We start from the raw sequence: 13,407 nt of genomic DNA on the forward strand, positions 1-13,407 counted from the left end.
AAAATAATCGCAACATCTCGCATATCACGTGTTTAATGTTAACTGTCTCAGTGGTTGCCTCGGTGATTGATGGCTCTTCTCCCTCGCAGGGTGACGGCAATCTTCTTCAGAGAGGGAGTCTCCCACGCACGGCTTTTCTTTATCAAGAGCTGAGACAACAGAAACAGACTTCAAACTGACATGAATTACTTCTTGAGCGTTTATGACTATCTTTAAAATATGGAGATCATCTCCAGCTTTGAGCTCAACTGCAACAAGAAGTCATGCTAAATGTGGTATAGTGAGTAGACATCGCGAGACAACAGAACGAGAGAGTAGAAGGCAGGAATATATGGTGTAAGGGCGTGATCTGTGTAGTTAATAAAATAGTTAAAATAATATAAAAACGTCTCTTTATTAAGATACACAACATTTATGGCGACGAGAGATGAGTGGTTGACGGACTCAAAGCGAGCAGAACACTGCAGATTTTAGTTCTCTTGCTGGTAGAAACGAACTCTTGAATTTTCAGACTTTTCGTTTAGCTTGCGCCATGGAAGATATGGCAGCCGCGCCGAGAACTTTTGCTTATGCCTAGCTTTTTCCACCGCTTCTACTGAACCTCGGAGCTCCGGATTTGTATACGGAATACAAGATATGGATGGAGTCGTACAGATTTTTTTAAATAGCCAGTGGATCTACAGAAGCTCAGGATGCCGTGAGACGTGCTACATTACTGCACTGTATCGGGGCTCCCGTGCAGCGGATTTTCGCCAACCTCCCTGGAGAAAAAGGTACATATGAACAGACTGTAGCTGCCTTAGACGCTTACTTTACACCGCGGAGAAAAGTGGTTTTGGAACGGCATAAATTTAGGCAGAGAACTTAGTCTCAGGACGAATCTGTTGATGCTTTTGTGACTACACTAAGAGAACTGGCTAAATCTTGTGACTTTGTAGTATTGGAAACTGACATGATAAGAGATCAACTTGTGGAAAAATGTGCACATAAGAGACTATAAATTGCTGCAGGAGGAAGGGCTGACTTTAGAAAGAGCTCTTACAGTCGCTAGAATTCATGAAGCAGCTCAAGCAAATTCAAGAATGCTTTCTGACCACAGTGACAAAGTGACACTGAACGGGGCGCTCGCTCAAACTTTACAAACAAAAGCCGAGCAGCAGGACGCAGTCATGCTAGAGATATAGAAGAACAGGGGACGGCTGACATTACATGTTACAGGTGCGGACTAATAACGCACAAAGCAGATGAATGCGGAGCGTGAACAGGAAAATGTCTACACTGCAAGAAAACAGGACATTATGCACACGTCTGCAGAACGTCACGTCCGAGTTTAAGGACAGCAACATCAGAGATTGGAAGCTAGGGAGTTTCAGGTCTGTGTTTTTATTATAGGTTCAAGAAAGTCTAAATACCTTTTCAAGAAGTATTTCAGAATCCCAGTCAAATCCAGTACGAATGCCGCATAGATCTGCATTGTACAATTAGTATACTGTTTGTCCTTTGAATCAAACACGCCTTATGAAGCCTTTCTAAAACAGGAGAGATCGTTAGGGAATGCATCTTCCTGTAAAAATAAAATGACTTCAAGGGCACTATAAGCAGAGGTGTTCTACAGAAGAACTAAAGCCAGAGATGCCAAAGAGGTCGAGATTTCACCACGTGAGAGAAAGCATCTCAGAAAACGAAGTTGCGGTCGTTTCCACACGTTATAAAACCACTAGGTCAAACAACAAGAGCTGAAGAGCCGCTGTTGAGTGTAACGCGGCCGAGCGCTCTAAGGAGCTGGCTTAAACTTCCAGCCTCTTCAGGAGCATCTGTTGGAGTCACACTGCTACAGCGTATCTCCTTGTTAAGTATCCCTTTTATTGTTGTTGCTGCCTCCAGGCGATGTAAACCAGATTCAGAAAATAATAATTTGAACAACATTATTCCCATGTTTCCTCAAAGGCGCGGTGGCCAAGTGGTAAGGTGCCTGTTTCATTTGTCACCGCTTTCCTTTAGTTTCAAAGTCTTCAAAAAAACTCGCAATGTAGGAGTCTCAATAGTAAGAGAGCATAACTGTCGCCAGTGATTAGTATTTGTGCATATCCTGCCTTGTTTTTTAGTCTACAAAGCTTGTCTCTCTTCACACCCATCTTCCGAATGATCGCCTCAGCATTGGGAAGGAACATGCGCTTGGTACAACCCCCCACTCCATGGTCTGATCACAAACAGATCGGGTGAGCTGTCAGTCCAGGTTGGAAGTAACGTTCGAAAGGACTAAAAATCTGACTTAGGAACGAGAAGACCGTGTTTTTTTAAATGAGTAAACGATAAAATAATATACTGCCTGCAAGACTATGTCAAGTTCAAGTTCAAGTTTATTGTCATTATACTCATACACAGGTATATGGTATAACGAAATGCTATTTAGCTAGCTCTCGAAAAGAAAAAATCACAACAACAATACAATTGTATAACAAAAGAAAGACAGAGACAACAGCCGTTGTGCAAAAAACAACAACAAGCAGTGTGCAAAACAACAAAAAGGTAACAGGTTATGTGCAAAAACATGCATCAAAAGAATGAAATAAAGGGATAGAAATGATGGGGAGTGAGCTTTTGACATGTATGGTAGAGGTAGATTTTCAATGTGTGTTTGGGTTTTTGGTAGGAAAGAAGGCACTGTGAGGTTCAGATCATAGGTGAGAGGTTAGGTGAGAGTGAGAGAGGCTGGGATAGTGCGGGGGTAAAAACTGTTTCTGAGTCTGGTAGTCCGGACCCGAATGCTCCGGTACCGTTTTCCATGTCATGCTAAACACCACAAATTGTGTTCGTCCAGTCGTATCAATCGTCCCAAAGTTATGGAAAATCGGATGCAACTGGTGCTATCATTACCTATTTCTTCAGGATAGTCGAGCGGTTTAAAACAGCGAATTCACAGATTTGTGTCTTTTAAGCTTTGTGTTTCGCTCTCCAAATAGAGGCACGGGTTCAAATCCCACTCCCGACAGTCAGGCGTTTTACCCTGTCTTTTTTTTACCTGCCTTTACACTGTTTCAGTCTTGTTGTGTTCGCTGACAATCACAGTACGAGGAAAACGGAGAAACTCCTTAGCAAAAACATAACGGACAGAAAAAAGCGTCGTAAACACGTGAATGTGATTAGCAGCAGTAAGGTATGCATTCAAATGTTTAAGGCATATTTATAACAGCAGCAGAAGAAAGGTGCAGCACAATGCAATTTGTGAGAATTCGCGGGTTTTTATGCTGCTTGGACTTCTTTCAAGCCTAAGAAGTGACCCCCGTTTTATTTTCATTTTCAAACTTCAGAACCGAATAACGAAAAGGTTTCATGTGTGACAGCATTCCGTTGCAAATACCGTTTCCACGATGTATTCAGCGACGGGAATGAAATGTTTTAGTGCTGGCTCAAATGCGAGGAATTTCAGAAAAACCTGGAAAAGCAACGATTGCAGTAAATGACATATCTAAAGCGTGTAGCCAGCATGAACAGAACAACGCAATGCTCTGTAAAAACGATCTGAAACCGCAATTACTCTTTTATCTCAGGCAGTTCATTCCGATACGATGTTTCCGCAGAATAAATGAAATGCCGAACTCCAAACATGTTGTTGCCATTATTGTTACTCCTGCTGAAAGAAGAAAGAAAGGTGTCATAAATGAACTTTGTCGCCCGTGGGAGATGTCGAGCGCATTGGACATGAAAAGTGCCGGATAAAACCCATTTCTATACGTTTCTCTTAGTGTCGGGGCTCCTATTGAATGTAAAGGAGGCAACGTGCTCAGCCAGCCGACTCAGCGCTTTCATTATGTCTGGTTTAAAATAATGTATCTTAAAAACAGACAAAGGGTTTATGAGTCTCCCTGAAATTCACACACGAAGAATAAACAATATCGCGTTTAAAAAGAATACAGAGATGCCGGCGATAGATAACGGAGCGTCTTAAGTGCGCGCTATCACTGAACTAAACTCCCGATCGTTACGTTTGTCGGCGGCTTTTTAATTGTGTTAGGAAGAGCAAACAGTCCACAGTGTACATTTTAAAGGTCTAAGCAAAACAATCAGACGTGAGGATTATCCAGAACAGGAGCCTTTACTTCTTTGCATACTGAGCTTTCGGGTGAACATCAAAGTGAAAGACAAATTTGCAATTTTCACTTTTTGATTAAGGAACAAGAAAACACCATCCTTCAAACTGGATTCAGACAAGGGACATAAGAAATGCCCGCTGTTTTTGTCTACAGTCTTAAGATCTAGCAATTGAGCTATCGAGAGGTCGGAAAGTAAACGCTTTGTCACACATGTAGCCCAATGTAGTGTAGTGTTCCTCTATTCAAATCCCAGTTCGACGTCAAAATACTCACTCCCATAGTCTCGTTCAGAAGAAGAAATGGACCAGGCTTCCACTGTATAAACGTCCAGAGTTCTTGTAAAATTTTTGAAGGGACATCAGTGCAGGCTGAAATTGACCCTTTTTCTAGTGGGATCAGGATCATATAAAACCTTTCTTTTGGATTGAGAAGAGGATCATGGAGACACTCAAAATATCCCTGTCTTTGCTTCTTTCAAGGATGAATGGAGTATTGAGCTGCAAGCATCGGTTTAAATCAAAACTCTCTGCTACTGCAGTTGCTTGTTTGAGAGTTTCTTCAAATCTTTCAACTGAACGTTGACATCAAGGGATATTGACGGTAATATCATAGGGATTTTGGTTTTCTTTTGTTCGAAAATTGTATTAAAATACAAGCCTCTTTCACAGTTGTATAATACTTTCCCTTGCATCCTCAGATAACATTTCTAAATACCACAAAGTTACAACATATGGAATAGCATTTATTTTAAAATGTATTTTAAAATTAGCATTTATTTAGAGCTATATTTAGAGCTTAGTAAAGATAGCATTGCTAATATTGATGGAGTAGAAATGTAAGATGAATTGATAGCTTTTGCTGAGCTAAAAAAGTCCTACAACGCCTCCTGTAACAGGTAAGGACTCATAGCAAGACATTGCTATTGCATTGCGCATTTTGCAGATACGACCAGTTTCTGCTTCTGGTGAGTGCATCTTTTCCAAACTGAAATTAACAAGAACACTTTCAAGATGCGCCCTGTCCCTAAATCGGTCATCAGGACTACTATTAATATCAGGTGAAAGCAGTACAAAGCATAAATTTAACCTAAATATTAAGAGACTATATCTGTCAGCTACTGCTGTAAGCCATGTTCAGCCAACGCTAGAAATATTACTGCTCTACTACAGTAGCTAAAGAAAGCAAGTCCGACTTAGAAACGGATCACGAGTCGAAAACATAAACCAACGAGGATGGGATTCAAACCCATGCGTGCAAAGCACAATAGATTAGCAGTCCATCGCCTTAACCAATCGGCCACCTCGTCACGAGAGCCACCCCCCTTGGGCATGATTTTTCTCGGCGACCAGGCTCAGCGCACATCGACTTCAGATGTCTCAGAGCGGTGTGTCCAAGCGGCTGTATAAGAATAGGTAATAGGTTTATTCCATGCCGAAAAAAAGAAGAACGAGAACACAACGTTTCGCCCGTGGAGCCTTCTTCAGGTTTGAGAGAGACAGGGCAGTAGGCAAAGGTAAAATAGCGAGAGAACAAAGGTTTGAGGGTGGTTACCCAACTGTATAAGAATAGTATTCTGCCGGTGCTGTGGTAAAGCTTGTTAAAACACCTGTTTCATGAAGAGGAAATCCTGGATCCGAATTCCAGCGGTACCTTTTTTTTCCTGTCTTGTTTTACAGAACATGTAATTTGGGACACTCAAAGAGGTCTTGATTTGGTTTAATGCGTTTATTCATTTCCTTTGCAGAACAACTTGTTTTTTTTAAATCATACAGCTTGCGAAAGATGAAATGCGAGCAAATTTTTTTGTTCACCAAAAGTATGTAAATGAAAAAAAGCAAGGTGTAAGCATTTCTGTGGTGCAATCGGTTAGCGTTTTCGGCTATTAACCCCCAGGTGGGTTTTTTGATCCCACCCAGGGACGCACTTCTTCCTATAGTAAACATCATCACCGCAAAAATTTAATTGTTCCGCAAAACCTGAACTATTTTGATATTTGCAGTAGTAAACAATTGTACCAGAGTCAACATTACCGGGAATTTCCAATAATTACCGACATTGGCAACTTGCAAGCAGTTAGTATTCACCCATGGAATTATATGTTCCAGTGAGTGGCGGGAGAATTCACTTATGCTCCTGTTGCATCTTCAGCTAAAGTAATTTAAAAAACAATGCAAAATTGTTCGAGAACTTGACAAGCAAAAACAACAGATCGCCGGAGTTCTATTTTAATATTTTCGTATATTTACCTTAATTTGAATATAAATGTTAACATAAACGCTGTTAAATATAATGTAATGTTGTTGTACTTTTAAAATATTTTAGCTGAGGGTGAGAGGGGGGATATTACGCCTTGCCAAACATCTAAAATAACTGTAAAAGGGGATGGCATTTTAATAAAACTGGCAATCAAAAGAAAGTTACAATTTGTATGGTATTATGCTCAATATCCCTCGATATTGAAGGTCAGATGAGGAATTTGAAGAAACTATCAAAGAAACAACGGCAATAGCAGAGGGTGTTGATTTTTGAACCAGTGTTTGCACCTCAATAATCCATCAGTCTTCGCTTGGCAGGCTTCCTCAAGATATTCGGTGTTCAATACAAAAAATCGACAATTAAGCGCAAATGTGACAAGAGGCAAAGACTGCGGCAGAGGAGGAATAAACTCCACTCGATGACTGTATGTATACGTCTGTCTAATATTCGGCCCCTGCAGGGGCATCATATTCGCTGAACTGCCTGCCAGCGTGTGTACGGGCTTATACTGTAATTCAAGAATATCAATGGTCAGACGCTTACAACAGGTGTTTGTGTTTGAATTATTTAGAGAATTGAAAAAACATTTTCAAAACTACAGCTCGAATGAAATTTAAAAAAAAGTTTATTTGTCTCTTTGCTGTAACAACTGTGCCAAAACTATTCAGATACATCAGAATAGCATCAGAATGTAACTAGATTTTATTGGATTTTAGGAAATGTATTTTTGCGCATTTCTCTATACGATCAGAAAACCTTCCTGTTTTCACCGTGTTTATTGTTTCGCCTATGATATCTCGAATAGAAAGACCCAGTATCTGTTCACCGAAATATTTCAGGAGTTTGCTGTGGTTTGAGAGGAGTGTATGAAGGTAATGAAGAAGGGAGGGCACGGGGAGCGCAGAGCAATGAGCCGCGACTGCAGCTCTCCGAGTCTTTTCTTATACAACCTCTGAGTCCGGACACACAGCGTCTAAAGCCAGTGTTGAAGGTTTACAGTTCAGAAAACGGCTGTCTCGAGCAGAAACTGATCTTCCTGCTTTACTTAAGGTTTGGTTATTGTGGGGGTTTAGCGCTTGTATCTCTCTTCTCTTACTAAACACTATCTACTGTAAAGTATATAAATAGAAGCTAAAATGCAGCTTAAATACTTCAGTAAGGCCGAGCAGATAGGAAAGTTTAATACAAATGTTCTATGATCTATGTTCTAGTTGCCCATATTTTTTTAACTCTCTGTTCGGGCTCTGATTTAATCCTCTCGGCTCCTGCCGCTGTCACCGGGAGAGTGGCTGCATTCCTTAGGGCTACAGGCTGATTTCACAATGCCACATTTAATGAAATACAGGGAAAATGCAAGGAAAACGATATTGTAACGCAACGGGGCATTAGGTCAGCCCCATCCCGACTGAGGCTCGAACGCGGGACTCCCGCGTCTCTCTGCAGCGACCCAGCCCCGTGAGCTAAAGAGAGATCTCTCTACAGCCCAGTAGCTGTAGTCCTGCTATCACAGGGAAGGGCGGTGACATCACCTGCTCTGGTACGCCGGCTCTTACACAGTGCCTGTCGGCCGTAAGCGTTACAATATGTTTTAATACATCTTCTTCTGGATTTATATTTCGGTCTTTCACCTTTGAATGCATACCTTGACCGTAAATCTTTACTCGATTACAGGCACCCCAAACAGTTCTTAAGGGAGAAATCGAAGCCTATTTGACTTTCTGCTAATCACATTGAAATGTTCACGAAGCATTTCCCTGCCCATCATGTGCCCGCAAGCCGGTTTCTCCATTTTCTTCTTTCTGTCGTTGTCAGCGAGCACAAGAAGACAGGAAAAACGCAAGAGAGGGAAAAGCTAGCTGTCAGGAGGGGGATTTGAACGCATGCCTCTATTCAGAGACCAGAACACCCAAGCAATGGAAAGACAGAAGTGCTTGAGTCTGGCGCCTTAGACCACTCGGCCATCCTGACGAGATACGTAAGTTGGTGTGTTAAAAGCACCAGTAGTTCACAAAACTGAGAAATGCTTTGCTGGAGAAGCGCCACGTTGCCTAATGTTGCCTAAACGGATCGCGGAAATCAAATATTTGGATCGATTTAGAGTGTGCTTTACAGCCTTTGTGTAATATTTTAAATTGTTTTGAAAAAGTGTGTACTGTGTTCTACGTTTAAGACTAGTTAGTGTGGTAGAATATGGAGATCATCTCCAGCTCTGAGCTCAACTGCAACAACAAGTCGTGCTGAACAAAGTCAGAGTTCAGCTGAACCTTTGTTCAGTGTGGTGCTCAGGACTCAGGAGTATTGTTGTGGTTCTAATTAGCACGAACTGCAGGGGCTCTGAATCAGAACATTTCAATTTATCTGTTCAGTAAGTTAAAATGCAGGACACGTTAAAATCGGATTATTACTGTCTCTCTGTCCCGTTTGTATATAACCGAATGTTTAAAAGATACCAGTAAGGACACACAACTACTAATGCAGTACTTATTGGAAATAGTCCCAAAACAAGTATGTCCGGCAGCTTGTAGACCCCTGTAATAATTTTGCAGTGACACTTTGAAGATTTACACTCTATTTAAATATTAATTTACTAAATTTCAGTTCTCTTTTCTCACACTCCCTGGCATAACTGAACTCTCACTCTCGCATACTAAAGGCTTTACATGCATTAGCTGTGATACAGATTCTAATAAAGACAGAATGAAACTGTTTGTTTTGTGTCTCATGGTGATCCTCTTCTCGATCCAAATTAAATGTTTAATATGATCCCTCGAGAAAGAAAAAGGAGTCAATTTCCGCCTGGAATGATTGATGCTCCATCAAACATTTTGTAATATCTCCGGAAGTTTATACAGTAGAATCCTGGTTTGTGGCTTAAATTCAAGGTAAACAAGACTAAGGAAACGAGTTGGAAACGATGTCGATCTGGGATTTAAATCATCCGGAACATTTCATTACATTGGGCAGTATGTGCCAGAGAGCAGCTCCTGACATCTGTTGATAGCTCAGTTGGTAGAGTGGAGGACTGTAGTTGAAACTAGAGGGAATCCTTAGGTCGCTGGTTTGACTCTGGCTTGAAGGCAGGTGCCCTTTGTGTATTTCATTCAAACAGTTAAAATAGCCGATCTTTTTTCACTCAGACTTTGATCAAAAGCTCAATAAACGACGAAGCAGAGGCTCTTGTTCCAAATTCAGCTCACGTCCGATTGTCTTGTTTTGGCCAAGATCTGATCTTTGAATTCAGGGACTACTCTGTCTGCTTTGTACAGTAATTCAAAAGTAGATACAAATGTCACATTTTTATTTTAGATATAAAGGTGTTCTCTGTTTTCAAAGGATAGGTACTTAATTGGCTTTATGATTTGGATTTGATTTTGTATCGTTGTATTATTAAGTTTGTGCTTTTTGTGTTTTTAACATATTGTGTAACTTATTTTTTAAACAAATGCTTACAAAGGCAGACATGGCACACATCTGTTTATACCAGCGGTGAATTGTATATTTGTATTAAGTAGAAGCTACTGCGCACTTCTGGGAGTATAACAGGTTCGATATAAAGTGGCAAAAATATAAAAGGGGAAAATACCCCAGACTGGGTGTAAAGGCATCGTTGTGACTGTTGTTTTATTGTTGAATATGGCATACTGTGCACAAAATGTTGCAGAAACACAATCTGATAGTTAAATAATTATTATTTTAATAATTTGATAAGTATGAGGCCCCGGATCCAAATATTCAGTTCTGATTTTTTTAAAGTGATATCTTCCCTTCCTCTGGTGGAAGTAACACGATGTGAGCAATTGTTTTTTGTTATTTTTTTTTCACGTTGCGATCCAAAAAGCCTCAGATGCACAGTCTGACAGCAACCAAACCAGAATGGATTCTGCTGGGAGCCGGACTGAGCTCATTCTTGCTCCCTGTGCTGAAAACAGAATTAGCTCTTCCCCGAGCACCATCTACAGCTGCTGGATGGTACTCTACGTCCTGCTGCTCCAGCAATTATTTTGACGAAAGACAGATCACTTGTGCGCTTTTAACCTTCTCGCAGCTACAGGCGAGACTGAAGCTGGCGATATAAAGGCACGCGCTGGTACACCTTCTCTAACTTTCACAATCGCAATAAACATTTTTTTAAGACCTTTGAAAAACTAGATATAGATATAGATAAAACTTGATAAAAAACATGAGCTGAGGTCACTATGGTGCAGTTGAGCACCGTAAGATTAGGGCCAGTGACGTAATGTATAACGCATCTGACTTCGGAACAGAAGATTGTAGGTTTGACTCCTGCCTGGCTCATGTTGCTTTTTTAACACTGTACTGTTTGAAGATCAGCTCCTGCTCTGAGCTCAATAGCAATGCAAAACTGTGCGTAACAAAGCTGGCGAGCAGCTGAACTTGTGCTCAGTAGTCAGTACGGTGCTGAGGGTTCAGTACTGGCGTTGTTCTAATTAGCATGAACTGCACAGGCTCTGAATCTGACCATTTCTATGGAAGCCCGTTTCCGCGAGGGAGTAAAAATAAAAACGCGCTATGGTATCTCAGAATTCCGACTTAGTAACTGAGAATTGCGACTTAAAAACTCAGAATTCCGACTTTATATCTCATAATTGCGACTTTATCTCACATCTGGGACTTCGAAATAATCCATATTTCATTGTCTGCCCTTTTGTTATTGTAACGGATTCGGGTTCCAGGGCTTGTGCCCTCGCCGCTCCCACCCTAGTTCGTGCCTCACTGCATTGGCTTGAACCCAGGCCTTGCCAGCTGAGCTAAAGAAGAGTTTCTTTTTTAAGTAAAAAAGGACAGACAATGGAAATAATTAAAAAGTATAAGTTTCAGCTTTTATAATTGTGAATTCTTCTGGATGTGAAGTGTCTATTTCTGTATCTTATTTCATATTCTGTCTTCGTTTTTGTATTTCTGGTGTTTAAATAAAAAACAAATTTAAAAGCCCACCATCCACTATTCCATCCGTGTACTCTGGAAGCCTCACTACCGGAAATGGGATTCCATAAAAATTAGTGTAATTAATTTGATTTTTATCAGGGCACTGTACAAGACAAGTCTTCAGGCTTATAGATCCTATGATCTTGTACGATTCATCAATATAGTGTAACAGAACGGCCAACATACAATTTGTAGTTCAGGTGGGTAGCTGCGTCAGCATGCGTAAGCTGCAAAGGAACAAGTAATAGGTTTATTCCATGCTGAAAAAAAGAAGAAAGAAAATATGTTTTGGCCGAAACGTACCAGTAAACTTTACATTAACAATACCAGCCAACGATACATTATCATTTCACACCGGTTCTACAGGAATCTACAGCAGAGCCCTGAGTTGACTCCCAGAGTCCCACTGAGCCCATAGAATTCCAAATCACCCATCACTCCTGCACACAGTCAGCTGAGAGCGCCTGTCCATAAACTACTGGATTGAGAATGGGATCAAATAATTCCCCATTTTCTTAATTCTACATCAAAGGACTGTTAAAGGTCATTTGATGTAGAATTCATGATGTAGAATGATGTAGAAATCTAGACATCCACTTGTCTATCAACTACCCCCGACTGTCCACTTCAGTTTATTACAAACCCACGGATTCACACAGCTACCTCCTGTACAGCTCATTTCACCCCAACCATACTAAAAACTCTCTTCCTTTTTCACAGTTCCTTAGGTAACGATGATTATGCAGCGACGACATTGACTTCGAGAACCAAGCCCTTGAAATGTACTCATTTTTCATCAACAGAGGATACCCCAGCAGTGTGATTGACAGGGCCCTTGCCCGAGCCAAAAACACCCCCAGCACCATCAACCCGATCAGGAACTCCCGCCGTAACAACCGCATTCCTTTGGTGCTTCCTTACCACCCTAACACACTTCCTATCCCCAGGACCATTAACCAGAACTTTTCCATCCTACAGGATGATCCCTCCATTGGGGCCCTCTTTTCTGATCGCCCTATCATCTCATATCGCCGACCACCTAATCTGCGTAACCTCTTTGTTCACAGCTCCCTTGACCGCCCTCAACAACCATCCACACCAGGCACTTTCCCTTGCAACAGAGCTCGCTGTATCACCTGCATGTACACAGCCACCACCACACTCATTCAAGGCCCCTCAGGACAATTCCGGATCACCCAGACAGCATCTTGTACCTCCAGCAACCTTATTTACTGTATCTCTTGCAGTAAATGTCCAGCCATCTACATTGGAGAAACAGGAAGGAGACTCGGAGACCACTTCAGAGAACACATCAGGGCTGTGAAGATTAAAGATCTCTCCTAGCCCATTGTTTCTCATTTCACCTCTGACGGCCACGACCACTCTAATCTCTCCATCTGTGCTCTCAAAGACGGTTTTCCGAACTCATACATCAGAAAGACCACCGAAACTAAAATTATTCTGCAGCTAGGATCACACATTCTCCCTTCCCTTAACGACAGACTACTATTCTTTTAAATTTTCTCCATTCATTGGAAGTTTCATTTCACACCTCTCTGCACCCATTCTGACTTAACACCTCTTGATTGGCCTCTCTTTTTGTCCCCTGCTCCCGCCTCTCACTCCTCCTCCCTCCCAACCTTTGTTCTCCCGCTACTTTACCTTTGCCTACTGCCCTGTCTCTCTCACACCTGAAGAAGGCTACACGGCCGAAACGTTGTGTTCTCTTTCTTCTTTTTTTCAGCATGGAATAAACCTATAACTTGTTCCTATTTTAATCAAAATAATATTAAGACCTGTATGTATTCAAATAGTATTATCATTATTTATACTTACGCATCAAAAGACGATTGCTGAGAAAAACATGACAGTATTTAACCTAAATGGCAAACAACAAATATCAGCAATGCATTGTGGTATATAACCAGAAAAGATGCTGTGTTAGATATGTTTTCAATTTCAATTATATATGCATTTATTAATGTTGTCAATATTATTACGGTTGCAATTTAACCATGGTGAGAATCCCTGCCTGTCATACAGGAGAGTGGGGTTTGATTCCTGACAGGGAGCTAAGGAGCATTTTCTATGACCTGTTTACAATTTAAAC

The 13,407-nt window shown here is 41.2% G+C and overlaps 1 long non-coding RNA gene across 1 annotated transcript in view; it reads right to left on the reverse strand.

The window, feature by feature from the left end:
* Window positions 1–13,407, reverse strand: part of LOC148669316 (uncharacterized) — a 209,257-nt gene that overhangs the window by 136,532 nt on the left and 59,318 nt on the right. The gene's annotated exons all lie outside the window — the stretch shown is intronic.

The sequence above is a fragment of the Lepisosteus platostomus genome, chromosome 5 (genome assembly GCF_059453375.1).
Source record: "Lepisosteus platostomus isolate fLepPlt1 chromosome 5, fLepPlt1.hap1, whole genome shotgun sequence".
NCBI lineage: Eukaryota > Metazoa > Chordata > Actinopteri > Semionotiformes > Lepisosteidae > Lepisosteus > Lepisosteus platostomus.